This window comes from Apostichopus japonicus, chromosome 16 (assembly GCF_037975245.1).
Source record: "Apostichopus japonicus isolate 1M-3 chromosome 16, ASM3797524v1, whole genome shotgun sequence".
NCBI classification, from domain to species: domain Eukaryota; kingdom Metazoa; phylum Echinodermata; class Holothuroidea; order Aspidochirotida; family Stichopodidae; genus Apostichopus; species Apostichopus japonicus.
The window spans coordinates 678,758-692,853 of record NC_092576.1 but is presented as its reverse complement, the minus strand read 5'-3'; the positions used below and the strand labels follow the sequence as shown (position 1 = coordinate 692,853).

General features: G+C 36.6%; 1 long non-coding RNA gene across 1 annotated transcript; it reads right to left on the bottom strand.

Moving 5' to 3' along the window:
* Positions 1-1,361: 1,361 nt before the first annotated feature.
* On the bottom strand, positions 1,362-3,279 carry LOC139982796 (uncharacterized). The gene is made up of 2 exons (XR_011798353.1): positions 3,054-3,279; positions 1,362-1,857 (listed from the first exon to the last, which is right to left on the bottom strand). It is a non-coding gene; the product is annotated as an uncharacterized lncRNA (long non-coding RNA).
* Between the last annotated feature and the right edge of the window lie 10,817 nt (positions 3,280-14,096).

Genomic DNA, 14,096 nt, shown 5'->3' with positions numbered 1-14,096 from the left:
TCTTCAAAAGTATAGCCTAGGCCTTGGTTTAATTTGGATGCAGTCAACTATCATTTATCAAAGTTGCATCAATACCTCCTTATTCCCTTAATTGACACCCACATTGACGATTGAAGTTAAAAAAAATCTTTTTAAATTATCTTTAGACAGTAAATTTTAACTCCCTGAATTTCAGGACTTTTTTTACAAATCAAAGGTGACATGTGCTCTGAAGAAAAACTCCTAACATAAAAAGCCACAGTTAGCAGACTGTGATAAAGACAAACCTGGTGAGTGACTACTAGACTGAAATCCAGTTCCTGCAACCACAGCAATAAAGTCTTTGTTTTAATCAATGCACTTGTGTGTTTGAAACTTTCAAATGGACACTCAATGGCAGTTGGTTAAGATATAAGGTTTTACCTTCATCATGGAGAGTTGAAGGGAATCTGCCTCATCATCTGAATGATGGACTCAAGGATAGCAACAAATCATGATTGGATAATGATTTTGAGCAAGTAAATATCTGGCAATTTGAAAGTTTGTATTATTTTTTTACATATTATTTAAGCTGTTTAGCTCACACACAAGCAAATGATCAAGTGACAACAACCGATGCAGTATATTTAAAGGTATTGAAGACTTGCCCTAAACCGCATGCCGCGCTCTGAAAAAGTTTACTTTCCGTTGCTTGCAAGTGAAGTTTTTTTTGTGTCGCTACAAAATGCAGACAGTAATGAAACCTGATACCTTGTTATCTTTTATCTAGACCTGAGATGTCCACGCTGCTATGTGCACTGTGTTGTGGGTATTGACTGTGATGTTTGTATTGACTGTACACTAATGTCTATTTACAGATGGTAGCAAGCTGTGTGTGTATTTTCTGGGATCAATGGTGGTGTCTAACACTTCTGGTACACCGCATTCGAAACTAGGTCAGATAACCGGCATGAGACGTTTCTTTGTGCGGGAGTCTCCACACCCTTTAAGGAGAAGAATTTATATCCCATTAATAGAGAAAGAATTATGTTTCAATTGGTAGCATGCAACTTAAAATTTTGCAAACATTAGATACAATCAAACAATAACAAGTTTCATTTACAAGGTAATCTACTGCCCTTTATTTCACATTAGTCTGTCACATCAGAAGGTCACAGCTTTCAATAATTATTCAAACAAATTCCCTTGATGGGTGCTTCGTTAGATTCCTGCACATTTCAAGTTTATCAATGTAATAAGTTCTGAATGTGGCAATGTGGAGAAGCTTTGGGATAATCTGTGGATAAGACTGCCAGACTATCAACAAGATTCCACATCCATGCAACTCCAACTGCTTCCTTCACCTCCTTGCAGATGTACCACATGTCCAAAAAAAGTCAGCATTGGTTAATGTAATTAAAATCTGGCTTCCTCCTGAGCTGGCAAATACACATGAATTGTCAAGTACAGAGGTCAGTGTGAAACCACTGAAAGATCTTCTCAGCTTTCAAGAAAACAAAGACTTGAAGCCAAATTGACAGAGGCCACACTGATACCATTCCACTCTCATAAGATGAAGGTATCACACACACTTCATTTTGCTTCTGCGATGCACTGCCTGGTAGACTGTAAGGGTCACCCAATGGATGTTTTAACAACTGCCTGGTTTATAGAGCTCTGCAACAGATAATTCATCCTAATGTCTAGTCGTCATCCTGTCATGGCCTTGAGCAAGTTGAACCCACTTCAACACAAAGCAGCTATTGAATTCTTGTCTAGGTACTGTCAAATCCACATTACCATCATTGCTGGTTCCAGCTACGCTGACCATGATAAAAGAGTACAATGAGGGTTTTTTAATTCACCCAACAGAGCTTGCATTCCAGTACCTTTGGGCAGCTGAAAAGATATTCAGAAATTGTTATATATGAGTGTGTTTGTATGCATGCATATGTGTGATTTTCTTGCTTTACAAAACAGCTCCATTTTGATAAGCTATGTAATGTGGAAACCTGCCAATCATATGTTTGAAATAGGACAGGCTGAAACGATTCTTAAATGGAAAGCTTAACGACTTCTTGCATTTTTATACATCACTGTTCAGGTAAGGCCAGTAAGGGCAGTATGAAGAATAAGTAACAATTAATAATTATCATTATGGCCATTTGCTGTCTGCATAATAACAAACTGAATGATGTCATCAGCCCTGTGCTCAGTTGACAACACTGACAAGTAGGCACACTATGTCAGTGTGATCCATGAAACCTTATTAAGGACATGACCTTATAGTATATATGTTAATGGAAAATACATAAGCTACAACATACACCAGTCTTCAGTTGTTGCAGGTTTTTTTTTTCTCGACAGACCCAGTCAATCTGTTGCACCTACTATAGCCTAGTACTACATTCCTGAGAAATTAACACCACAATATCAGTCTTAGGTTTGCCCACAGACTCCCAACTATTGCTAACTCCTACACTCAAGTATATAGTTTAGTTTAGTAGAAAAAGAGACCAGGAGAGACATTCAAGTCCCCATTAAGGACCCTAAAGGCTATATGAGAGGAATAAAACCGAGGCCATCAAATGTCATACCCAATTACAATGCTTAATGTACTCATCCAAAGTATTCTTAAACCCATTCACACTACTTGCAATGCAACCTTCTCAGGCAAACCATTCCATCCATTCACAACCCTTGTATAAGTTGTATTAGACTGAAGAGAAAAAGTTATGCCGAATATTAATCCTACTATGTAACTTCTGGAGTTTAATACAATGACCTCTGGTACAACTACTTTTTGGCAAACCTGAAAAGATCAGTGAAGCATAAATTGTCATTTTATGTGTAGGCCTACTTAATTTAATTGAAGGATCTATTAATGTAGGCCTGATGCTATAGTTGTGCGTCTGTAATCTAGCCTAGCCAGGACTGTGATGTGTGCTTTTCGTTTGTACGACTAAAGTAGGACTAGTAGTATGAGGCGTAAAATAAAACAAGTGTAATGACAGGTTTTCAGCTAGTTTTCTATGCATTTCAGGTGTGAAGATAAACGTAAATGTCATTAACTAACGCATACTCTAATTCATTACCTGATATCCATTTTGTTCCTCGTATGCCTGTCAAAATCTGACATTCTGAGTCGCTTCGTTTGTTCGCAACGAGCACAGTGTGCAAAGCTGCTATATATTGTGTGTGGTGTTTTTCGTGTTTCGCGCAACTGGTAACGACAACTGGACCTATTTTGATGCCCATGGTTTGCGTGTGACGTCACAAATCGCCAGTTGGCCAAACTCTCTCTATATACGGCTCTGCTTACATTCAGAGCCGTATATAGAGAGAGTTTGGCCAACTGGCGATTTGTGACGTCACACGCAAACCATGGGTATCAAAATAGGTCCAGTTGTCGTTACCAGTTGCGCGAAACACGAAAAACACCACACACAATATATAGCAGCTTTGCACACTGTGCTCGTTGCGAACAAACGAAGCGACTCAGAATGTCAGATTTTGACAGGCATACGAGGAACAAAATGGGTATCAGGTAATGAATAAGTGTATGCGTTAGTTAATGACATTTACGTTTATCTTCACACCTGAAATGCATAGAAAACTAGCTGAAAACCTGTCATTACACTTGTTTTATTTTACGCCTCATACATATTGCTGAAATGCTCAGAATATGTTCAAAACATGTAAGGGTTTATACCAAATATAATGGGGGGGGGGGGTCTGTTCAACTTTTATTTTCTGTCACAATTTTTTTGATGCGAACATCGATTTTTAGCCAAATTACGTCATTTTCAGATTGACCTTTGACATTTGAGCCCTCCCACCCACTAAAAACAAATCACAGTTACCCACTTTTTATTTGTTTTCTACACAAACGCATGGTCTTAGCTACATTTCAATACCTAAATGAATGTTGTAGGATGTAAGATGGCTGAGTACTGTTTTTTTTAAATTCAATGATTATTTGGGTCCATATCGACCCAAAATGCACAATTGTGACATATGTTGTTCAAGTTTAGTTTCTTCTTGGTTGCTTACGGGATGAATCTATGCAATTGTGATGGTGTAGTGTGTGCAAGTGTGTGTTCATAACATTGGCTTGTAAACACGATAACTCAAATTTCAAGATGGATTCACTTCATACTTGGTATGTGGATCCATGTTATGGAGTACAAGAATCCTATTCATTTCTGTGAAGGTCAAAGGTCATTTGAGGTAAAATGAGGTCAGTCTGAAAACTTTGTAAATATGATTACTCAAAAAGACATCTTTGTTGAACTTCATAGTTGGTATACAGATCCAGCCTGGTGAGTACAAGACCCCTTAGCAATTTGTTTAGGTCAAAGGTCATTTGCCATCAACATTTAAATCAAAGTCTGAAATCCTTTAAAAATTGTAACTTATATATAAGTAACTATATGAAAACACAATAACAAGAAGCACATATTCCTTGAATGTCATATGCGTAGTGTGTAGATCTGCCTTGGTGAGTGCATGAATCCTCTGGTAGAGGACAAAGATCACATGAGATCATCAGGTGTCAAACCTTGTTAAACATGATAACTCAAACCTGAAAGCAACAAATAATCTGTGTTCTCTGATGCTATGATTCCCGAAAGGGCTATGTAGGTCTTCAACAGAACATAAAGTCATCCAGTTAATGAAGTCTGCTTCTGAGTTAGCTGCTTTAAATCCACTCAAGTTTCCCTTATATTTTCACCCTCTGAGCTTCAAGGGATCAACAGGTTATCTCAAATGGTGCAAGGATTGGCTCAAGGGATCTGTAAATTATTTAAAACTATTGCTATTCTCTGTGGTTTATACTAGATGACTTTGGTAGTACGATGTGAACATTTGCACAGTAACATTAATAAATTATTAAAGCTTTTTGTTTTCGAAGATAATTCTTACCTTTGCATTCATGATGGCATATACATGTGTGGGTGAGGGCGTTTGTGACGCCCAGCTTGTAAAAACGATATCTCAAGAAGGGAAGGTCAGACCAATTTCATATTGTGTGTGTAGAAGTACCACATTGAGTACAAGAAGATCTTGTTTTTGGTGGAGGTCAAAGATCATTTGGGGTCGCCAGTGGTCATATTGTGAAAACCTTGTAAACACGATATCTCAAGAAGGGGAGGTCTGAACAACTTCATAATTAGTGTTTAGAAATACCACATATTGTACAAGAAGCCTATTGTTTTTGGGAGGTCAAAGGTCATTTGGTGTCACTAGGGGTCAGATTGTGAAAAACTTTGTAAAACACTATATCTCAAGAAGGGAAAGTTGGACCAACTTCATACTTAGTGTGTAAAAATACCACATTAACTGAAAAAAGCTCATTGTTTTTGGTGACGGTTTAAGGTCATTTGGGGTCACTAGGGGTCAAATTGTGAAAAACCTGTAAACACAATATCTCAAGAAGGAAAGCTTGGGAGGACCTCATATTTAGTGTGTAGAAGTACCACATTGAGTACTAGAAACCTATTGTTTTTAATGAAGGTCAAAGGTCATTTGGGGTCACCAGAGGTGAAATTGTGAAAACCTTGTAAACACAATATCTCAAGAAGGGAAGCTTGGGTGACCTCTAATTTAGTATGTAAAAGTACCACATTGAGTACAAGAAGCCTTTTGTGTTTAATGGAAGTCAAAGGTCATTTGGGGTCACCAGGGGTCAAATTGTGAAACCTTGCAAAGGGCCATTCTCTGGAAAATGAAACTGGCATGAAAAAACTAAAGTGTTCATCATGACCAAATGTTATGCTTTTTGTTTAAGAGGGATACCTCAAGTTTTCTGTTTCATATTTTTTTCATTAAACTTACAACCATAACATACTGATTTGCATAAATTTGCATTATTGTAAGTTTTAGCCAAAATTTGTACTTTTTAACTGTATATATATTTGTTTTTTCTACATGAGTATCTAGAGACAATATTTCAGTTATCAACTATCACATGGAGGCAGTTATACATCAGTTCATTTATTTCATTCCTAAAGCAGAGGTTCCTGATCTTCAATTCTTCGTTAATAATGGGTGCTAATTAGCATATTTGCGATGTCACACACGTGACCAAAATAACGCAAAAGTTTTCATAAAAAGTAACTGATGTGCCTTATGATGTCCACACTTGATATGCAACCATTTTTGGTACACACTGTTAGTTCTTCAAAATATCCAGTCAAATAATTATTCCTACAATTACTTAATAGCCACTGATTGGTCGTCACACACGTGACCGATGGTCACGTGTGTGACATTTATCCATGAAAATGCAGAATGTCACACACGTGACCCAACAATGTCACACACGTGACCTTCCAAATCATGGCAGTAAAACTGTTTTAAAGTAATTCCTATGGAATATCAACATCAGTGCAGTTCTGTGGTCATTACTAGAGTAAACATTTGCACTGCAAAAATTGCATCCTATGGACTGAAAATTCAGAATGTCACACACGTGACCCAACAATGTCACACAAGTGACCGGATTTTTTTAGCTTATGTAGTATTATGCTAAATTTAAGTAGTGAAATATTGAGGTGAAATGTCTTGTTAGAATGAAAACACATTAAGGTAGAAACATGAGAAATATGGGTTATCCAGCCCTGTTAGAAACTGAGGAATTTGCCAATGTTTTTTTGTGCAAAAAAGCCAGTTTCATTTCAAGTCACACACATGACCGACCTTTATATGACCTCTGCCAGCACATGAATGTTCTGATTTTGGCTAAGCTATTTGGTTTTGTAAAAGAGTCCCCTAGTGCATACTTAAGTACTACAATCAACCCGACTTTCTTTTCCTAAAAGTAGTTACTGTACTTAGTGGTAAAGTGCCAATCTCCCCACTTTTCCGTCACACGTGACCGAGAATGGCCCCAAACACGATATCTCAATGTGGGAAGCTTGGGCAGACCTCTAATTTAGTGTACCACATTGAGTTAACGAAGCCTAGATTGTTTTTTGGGTGGTCTAAGGTCATTTGGGGTCATCAGAGGCCAAATTGTGAAACCCTTGTAAACATGTGGGAAGCTGGTCACTTCGCCCAACAACCATTTCGCCCAACCAGCCTGGTCATTTCGCCCAACCTTGATTAAATATTATATACTTCAATAAGGAAACGTTCGGTAATTATTATATTAAGAAAACTTGAGGTTGGATCAGTGTTTTCGGGATTAGGTTTGATAGGAAACGTTCGGGAATTGTTAACTTACGGGATACGAACCGAATATAAAGGAAGCTTGAAGTCGTGGTTACAGTCGGTGGATGGATCAGTGTTTTAGGGGTACGGCCTTTCTGGATATTAGAACATTTTGGAATAAAAATTGTATTTGTTAAATTCTTACCAGTGAATTAAATGGCTGATAACCACAACAGAGAGCTGCAACTAAGAGCAGGAGATCTCTGACATTTTGTGGTTCCTACTGACTTTTTGGATAAATTTAACTTACTCTACAATAGTGAAAGAGTTATGTGAAGTTTTATATTACAATGAATCACCAAGCCACCTGGCTTTCTGGTTGATAAAAACATTTGTATGATCTAACAAAGACTAATTCTTGTGCCCTGTTAGCATTCATGAATCATATACTGTATTGAGATTTGTAAATTTACAAATAGATGGATTTGGAAGCTGCATTTGCAATAACTGTTTTAGTTGGAGACTGATAAGGTATTCCTGATCTACATTCTAAGCCAGTCCAAAAGTTTTCAAGCTTATTAAATATTACAAAGGTGAAGAAATTAGAGATCTACCTTATTAAACTAAAAAAAGACCAGTAGTTTTGTGGAGGAGAAGGTCAACAGAGGTCAAAGTCTGACAATCTTGTTATGATGATAACGGGCAGGTCCAAGCTATTTGCACTGTGACGTACGTGACATTTCAGAGACTTAAATGTGTCTAAAAGTTATAAAAAATCTATTTTCCAGAAACTTTTTCAGGCTTTCATATTTGTTATTGCTGCTACTTTATTACAAACTCATGAAGATTTCCTACACTTGCTTTAATTAGGTCCCATCTTAATTAATGTACAGTGTGATGTACGGGACCAGAGAATTTTGTGTTTTTTTTACTAAAGAGCAAAGCTGAAATCCCTCTGAAATTAGGAGGGCAGTGATCAAGCTGTTATAACTATTGAATAGCCTAACCTTCCAAGGGCTAAGCTGTAACATATTAGAAAAAACTATGAAGCCATTCCAGTTCAGTGATTACACAAATGAAAATTGTCCTGTGACGTACGGGATATGTGACGTACGGGACAATTTGTCCATATAAAAATTGACTATGAAAACTCATATTTTTATTCCTGAATATACCATAACAAGCTGATTTCTACATAAAAACATTAATTTGGATATGCCAGAACAATGACTGGTAATTTCATGCCATATTTCCTTCTTTTTGGGATCGAAAAGAGCAGTGACCGTACTTGTGAGATCATTCCACTACATAAAACATGGGGAATGCATAAGGTATAAATCTACTCTACACATTCATCAAATACTCCTAACATCAATTCTAGCTTTGTTAGACCACAAATGATCCAAGATGCAAAGTTTTGATGCAAAACTGTTTCGGTATATACTGTACAGCACTGTATCATACTCCCCACTATTGACCTTCAAGTTGAAATATGATCCATCCCCTTCAAAACATATCAAAATGTCCACAGTAACGTCCATGTAATGTCCATCTACAGTATGAAACTAGTACAACAAAGAAAATTCTAGACCTAAAACTTTGGGTTACCAGACCAATACTCATAACATCGATTCTAGCTTTGTTAGACCACAAATGATTCAAGATGCAAAGTTTTGATGCAAAACTGTTTCGGTATATACTGTACAACACTGTATCATACTCCCCACTATTGACCCTCAAGATGAAATATGATCCATCCCATTCAAAATATACCAAAATGTCCACAGTAACGTCCACGTAATGTCCATCTATGAAACTAGCACAACAAAGTAAACTCTATAGACCTAATACTGGTTACCAGACCAAATACTCATAACATCAAATCTAGCTTTGTTAGACCACAAACGATTCAAGATGCAAAGTTTTGGTGCCAAACTGTTTTGGTATATACTGTACAACACTGTATCATACTCCCCACTATTGACCCTCAAGTTGAAATATGATCCATCCCCTTCCAAACATATCAAAATGTCCACAGTAACGTCCACGTAATGTCCATCTACAGTATGAAACTAGTACAACAAAGAAAAATCTATAGACCTAAAACTTTGGGTTACCAGACCAATACTCATAACATCGATTCTACAGTAGCTTTGTTAGACCACAAATGATTCAAGATGCAAAGTTTTGATGCAAAACTGTTTCGGTATATACTGTACAATACTGTATCATACACCCCACTATTGACCCTCAAGTTGAAATATGATCCATCCCATTCAAAACATATCAAAATGTCCACAGTAACGTCCACATAATGTCCGTCTATGAAACTAGTACAACAAAGGAAACTCTATAGACCTAATACTGGTTAAAAGTTGAAGGTTTACAGTCTTGTATGAGGCTAATGCCTCCTCACCTGACTTTACAACTTAACCCCTGGTCATTGGTAACTTGTCACACCCACACACCAAAGTGTGCACAATTCAATCAATCTCTCCTGGGGCACCACAGTGCACCACAACCACGTGTCCCCCGGGGGACTTCCCATAGGGTGCAGCCACAAACCGGCGCACGCAACTATATTTACAAGTTACCTCGCAGGTCCCCATTTATACACCTGGGTGAAGGTTATTGAACAAACTCATGAGTGATTGTCCGCTGCAAAAATTGGGCAAGCGAAACTCTACACTTGTTACTAAAAGTATCAATGTCTACGATCTAAGTTCAGGACACAAGAACATTGTTGCACAGTCATGATAGTCACACTTCACAATAGGCCTACGAAATGTTGAAATGCAAACTCAACATTCTTGAAGTCGTCCTCATTCAATGTCAATGTTGAATAGCATTGTAGATGATTCTGTATCCCACACACAATTGACTTCCCGATAGTTTATTGAACAACACCTGGGCTGTTGGTGGTCATTGGTCAATGGTTTATTTGAAGCCATGATGTGCTCTTCAGGCATGCAGGGATTATAAGTTGCAACTACCATCTTTCAACAAAATAAATTTGTAAGCATTGGAAGGTTTCCAGTAGAGGTCCCCATTGGAGCCCATGCATGTTTATTATGTATAAATACAGGGTTTCCCCCACACTATGTCCCGTACGTCACATTTTGTCCCATACGTCACATTTTTAATTTTGATAATTAGATTTGCTGTGAATATTTTTTCAATTTTTGGGATGGATTTTGTTGAACAATGTTCTTAATTAGAACTTTACAGAATATCACCAAAAAAAAATTGTTCCTCCATATCAAAATTTCAAAAAAAGTGCTGAAAATTGTGACGTACGGGACATCAGTATTTGGACACTAGCTAATTTGCATATGTAATTGATGAACCCCCAAACATAATATGTCAAAATTATTGGAAGGAAGGGTGTTTTATGTCCCACATAACTTAGACATCAGTATTTGGACACTAGCTAATTAGCATATTTAATTGATGAACCCCCAAACATAATATGTCAAAATTATTGGAAGGAAGGGTGTTTTATGTCCCACATAACTTAGACATCAGTATTTGGACACTAGCTAATTAGCATATTTAATTGATGAACCCCCAAACATAATATGTCAAAATTATTGGAAGGAAGGGTGTTTCATATCCCACATAACTTATATTCAATAAGTTCATATTGCTGGCAGGGAAATAGGATTCCAAATGTCCCGTACGTCACACTGCAGTTTAAATTTATGCAAATTAGCCAGCTGTAATTATTCGAATAGGCAAAACAATTTCAAAAAATTATGCAAATCTGAAACTTCAATAATTCAGCTTTAACATGACACCACATTTAGGGTGCTTCAGGAAAGTTTGAAATTTGGCTTCTAGGGATACAATAGCTTGGACCTGCCCTAACTCAACAAAGAAAAGCTGCATTAAATTAATACTTTGTATGGAGATATACTGTACCTTGCTGAGAACAACATATCACTTTCTGCATTGTTCAAAGGTCATTTGAGTTCAGCAATCAGGAAAAGTCTGTAACCCAAGAATAAGGCTTGCATGAACTTCATAGTTTGTATAATGGATGCACCATATGAACACATGATCTGTATTCTACTCTTTGGAAGTTAAAGTTGGTATGAGGTCAACAGAAGTTAATCAAATGTGAAACAGGACTACTCATAGAAAAGGGAGATGAACTTCATACTTGGTATGTAGATCCACCTAATTCAGTATGAAAACTGTATGTGCACAGTTCACATTAAATGCTCTCATATACTGTAAAATGTGGCAAGGAATCACTAAGCCATTTGTTTTCTTGTTTTCATTACATTAGGTTCCCAACAAGAATGCTTCAATTGGAATTGGCTTCACAGACTGAAGAAACAGGGTCAGTATGGTTTCAGGCCTGGACGGTTTACATCTATGGCATTATTAGAATTACTATAAAACACTGGATAAAAAAAATCAAGCGTTGTTTTCTTTTTTATGTAGTATGAGGTGTGCCTCAATGTTACCTGGGCGTTAGTGCACTGTACATCTGTTTAGTTGTCCCTATTAGTAAAGATTCTGCCTCATAGCCAGATATATAAACAGAGCAAATAGATGGATTTGGAAGCTGCATTTGCAATAACTGTTTGAGTGGGAGACTGATAAGGTATTCCTGATCTACATTCTAAGCCAGTCCAAAAGTTTTCAAGCTTATCAAATTTTACAAAGGTGAAGAAATTAAAGATCCAACTTATTAAGCTAAAAAAGACCAGTAGTTTTGTGGAGGAGAAGGTCAACAGAGGTCAAAGTCTGACAATCTTGTTATGGTGATAACTCAACAAAGAAAAGTTGCATTAAATTAATACTTTGTATGGAGATATACCTTGCTTAAAACAAGAATCACATCGATTTCTGCTTTGTTCAAGCGTCATTTGAGTTCAACAATCAGGAAGACTTGTAAATTCTGTAACCCAAGAAGCAAAGCTTGCATGAACTTAATACTTTGTATGTGGATGTACCATGTTGAACACTTGATCTGTATTATACTCTTTGGAAGTTAAAGGTCATTTGGGGCCAACAGAAGTTAGTAAAATGTAAACAGGATTACTCATAGAAAAGGGAGATGAACTTCATACTAGGTATGTAGATCCACCTTATTCAGTATGAAAACTGTCTTGCACAGTTCACATTAAATGCTCTCAAATACTGTAGAATGAGGCAAGCAATTACTATGCATTTTTTTCTGGTTTTCATTACATTAGGTACAAATCAAGAAAAAAGAGTCAAAGAAAAAAGAGTCAACCAGGAGTGGTTATGAGGACTGAAGAAACACTATGAAGAATGAAGTTACTTGGAGAGGTTTACTTTTTATACATTTATACATTATACATGACTATTAGTATTTGGCTTCATGGTTGAGAATGTCAAGGAATTAAGGAAATGAAAGTTAAGGTAAAGAAGGAAGCTGTGTCTATATTGGAGTAAAATTAACATATTACCTTAAACTACAATGAAATAATTTAGCAAACAAGAATGAACTATGTATCTTCCTTTCACCCTGAATCTTGAACAACACAGTACGACAACATATCACAAACTGATTAACTTACAGAACCTAGCTTATGCAACATAGCTTGGAAAAGTACTTAGAACATAACTCAGTAACCATACCTGCTTATACTAAGTCAGGAATAGAATACCATTTCGTACAAATGAAGAAATATTGAAAGTGCTATGGCATTGTATACCCCCTCTTTAATCCATGGCCGGTTTAAACGTGCAGTGGCCAGAACACTGAATGGACATGAGCTAGCTTTAAACTCTACTAGTCTTAGCCATTAATTAGCAAATGACAGTAGCAAATCACAAATACAATATGTAGCCCTACCATACACTCAGACAACACAGACATAAATGTGCAATACTGTGTACCATAGCTTACAATATAATACTCAAGTGCCATTAACTACCATTTCACATCACTCTAGGTGGAATTAACGTGTTAACTCATTTATTCAAAAAACATTATCATGTCATACATTTGCAGCAAATGCAACCCAACAGTGAGTGAAACTGTTCTAGAATAACACATATTACCTTCACAGCATAACTCTAACATTAGGCATCAGAACATATGCAAGCACTAACTGTAGGTATGTCAAGCTTAACATCACATGGCCTGACTGTTATGTGAGGGTTTCAAGTCAAATTTAGTCAAAATGACAGGTAAACCCCTGGCCTAAAACTGTGTTTAAAATAATACTTAAAATTTTCTTACCATTACTTGCCATTTATCACAAAAAATCTATGTTTTTTTTTTTCAATTAAGTAATTTTCCTAAGCAAAGCTTGATGTGATGGTTCCTCTATGTTTGAAGTCTTTGGTCAACAGTGAACAAACAGCATTGCCCCAGCTGGTGACTAACTGCTTCACTTACTGTAACAATATATATATATAAGACTGCTGACTCTGAAGCAAGAACAACAGTACCTTGTGTCGAGTGTTCACAACTTAATGACTTAACTACTAGATGCTTCTATCCTCACTTACAAAGCCATCTATGGTTTTGCCCTAAATTATATTTCCAACTTACTCACCTTACAAATTACCACCAGCTCACTTATATCTAACAGTGCTATGCTCCTAAAGCACCAAAAATTATTATCAATACATACAGTGAATGTTCTTTTCAATTTGCATCCCCCAAACTCTGGAACATTCTTCCCACCTATTAGTGATGCCCTTGCCATAGACAACTTTAAAAGTATCTTAAAAATTCTTTTTTTCACGTGCTACCCTCATTGGACATAGTAATTTTTTCCATCCTTTTAAGTATCTTTAAGTATTTATGATACTATGCTGTATTTTTTTACTGACTTGTAAAGCTCTGTGAGACCATCTGTATTATGTGCGCTATAAATAAATATTATTATGATTATTATTGTAAATAAAAGGTGAGCAGTGGCTCTTCTATATCACTCATTCGATAAATGCAACTCGATGAACCTTTCTGTAATCCATAACAAATTAATGAAAGC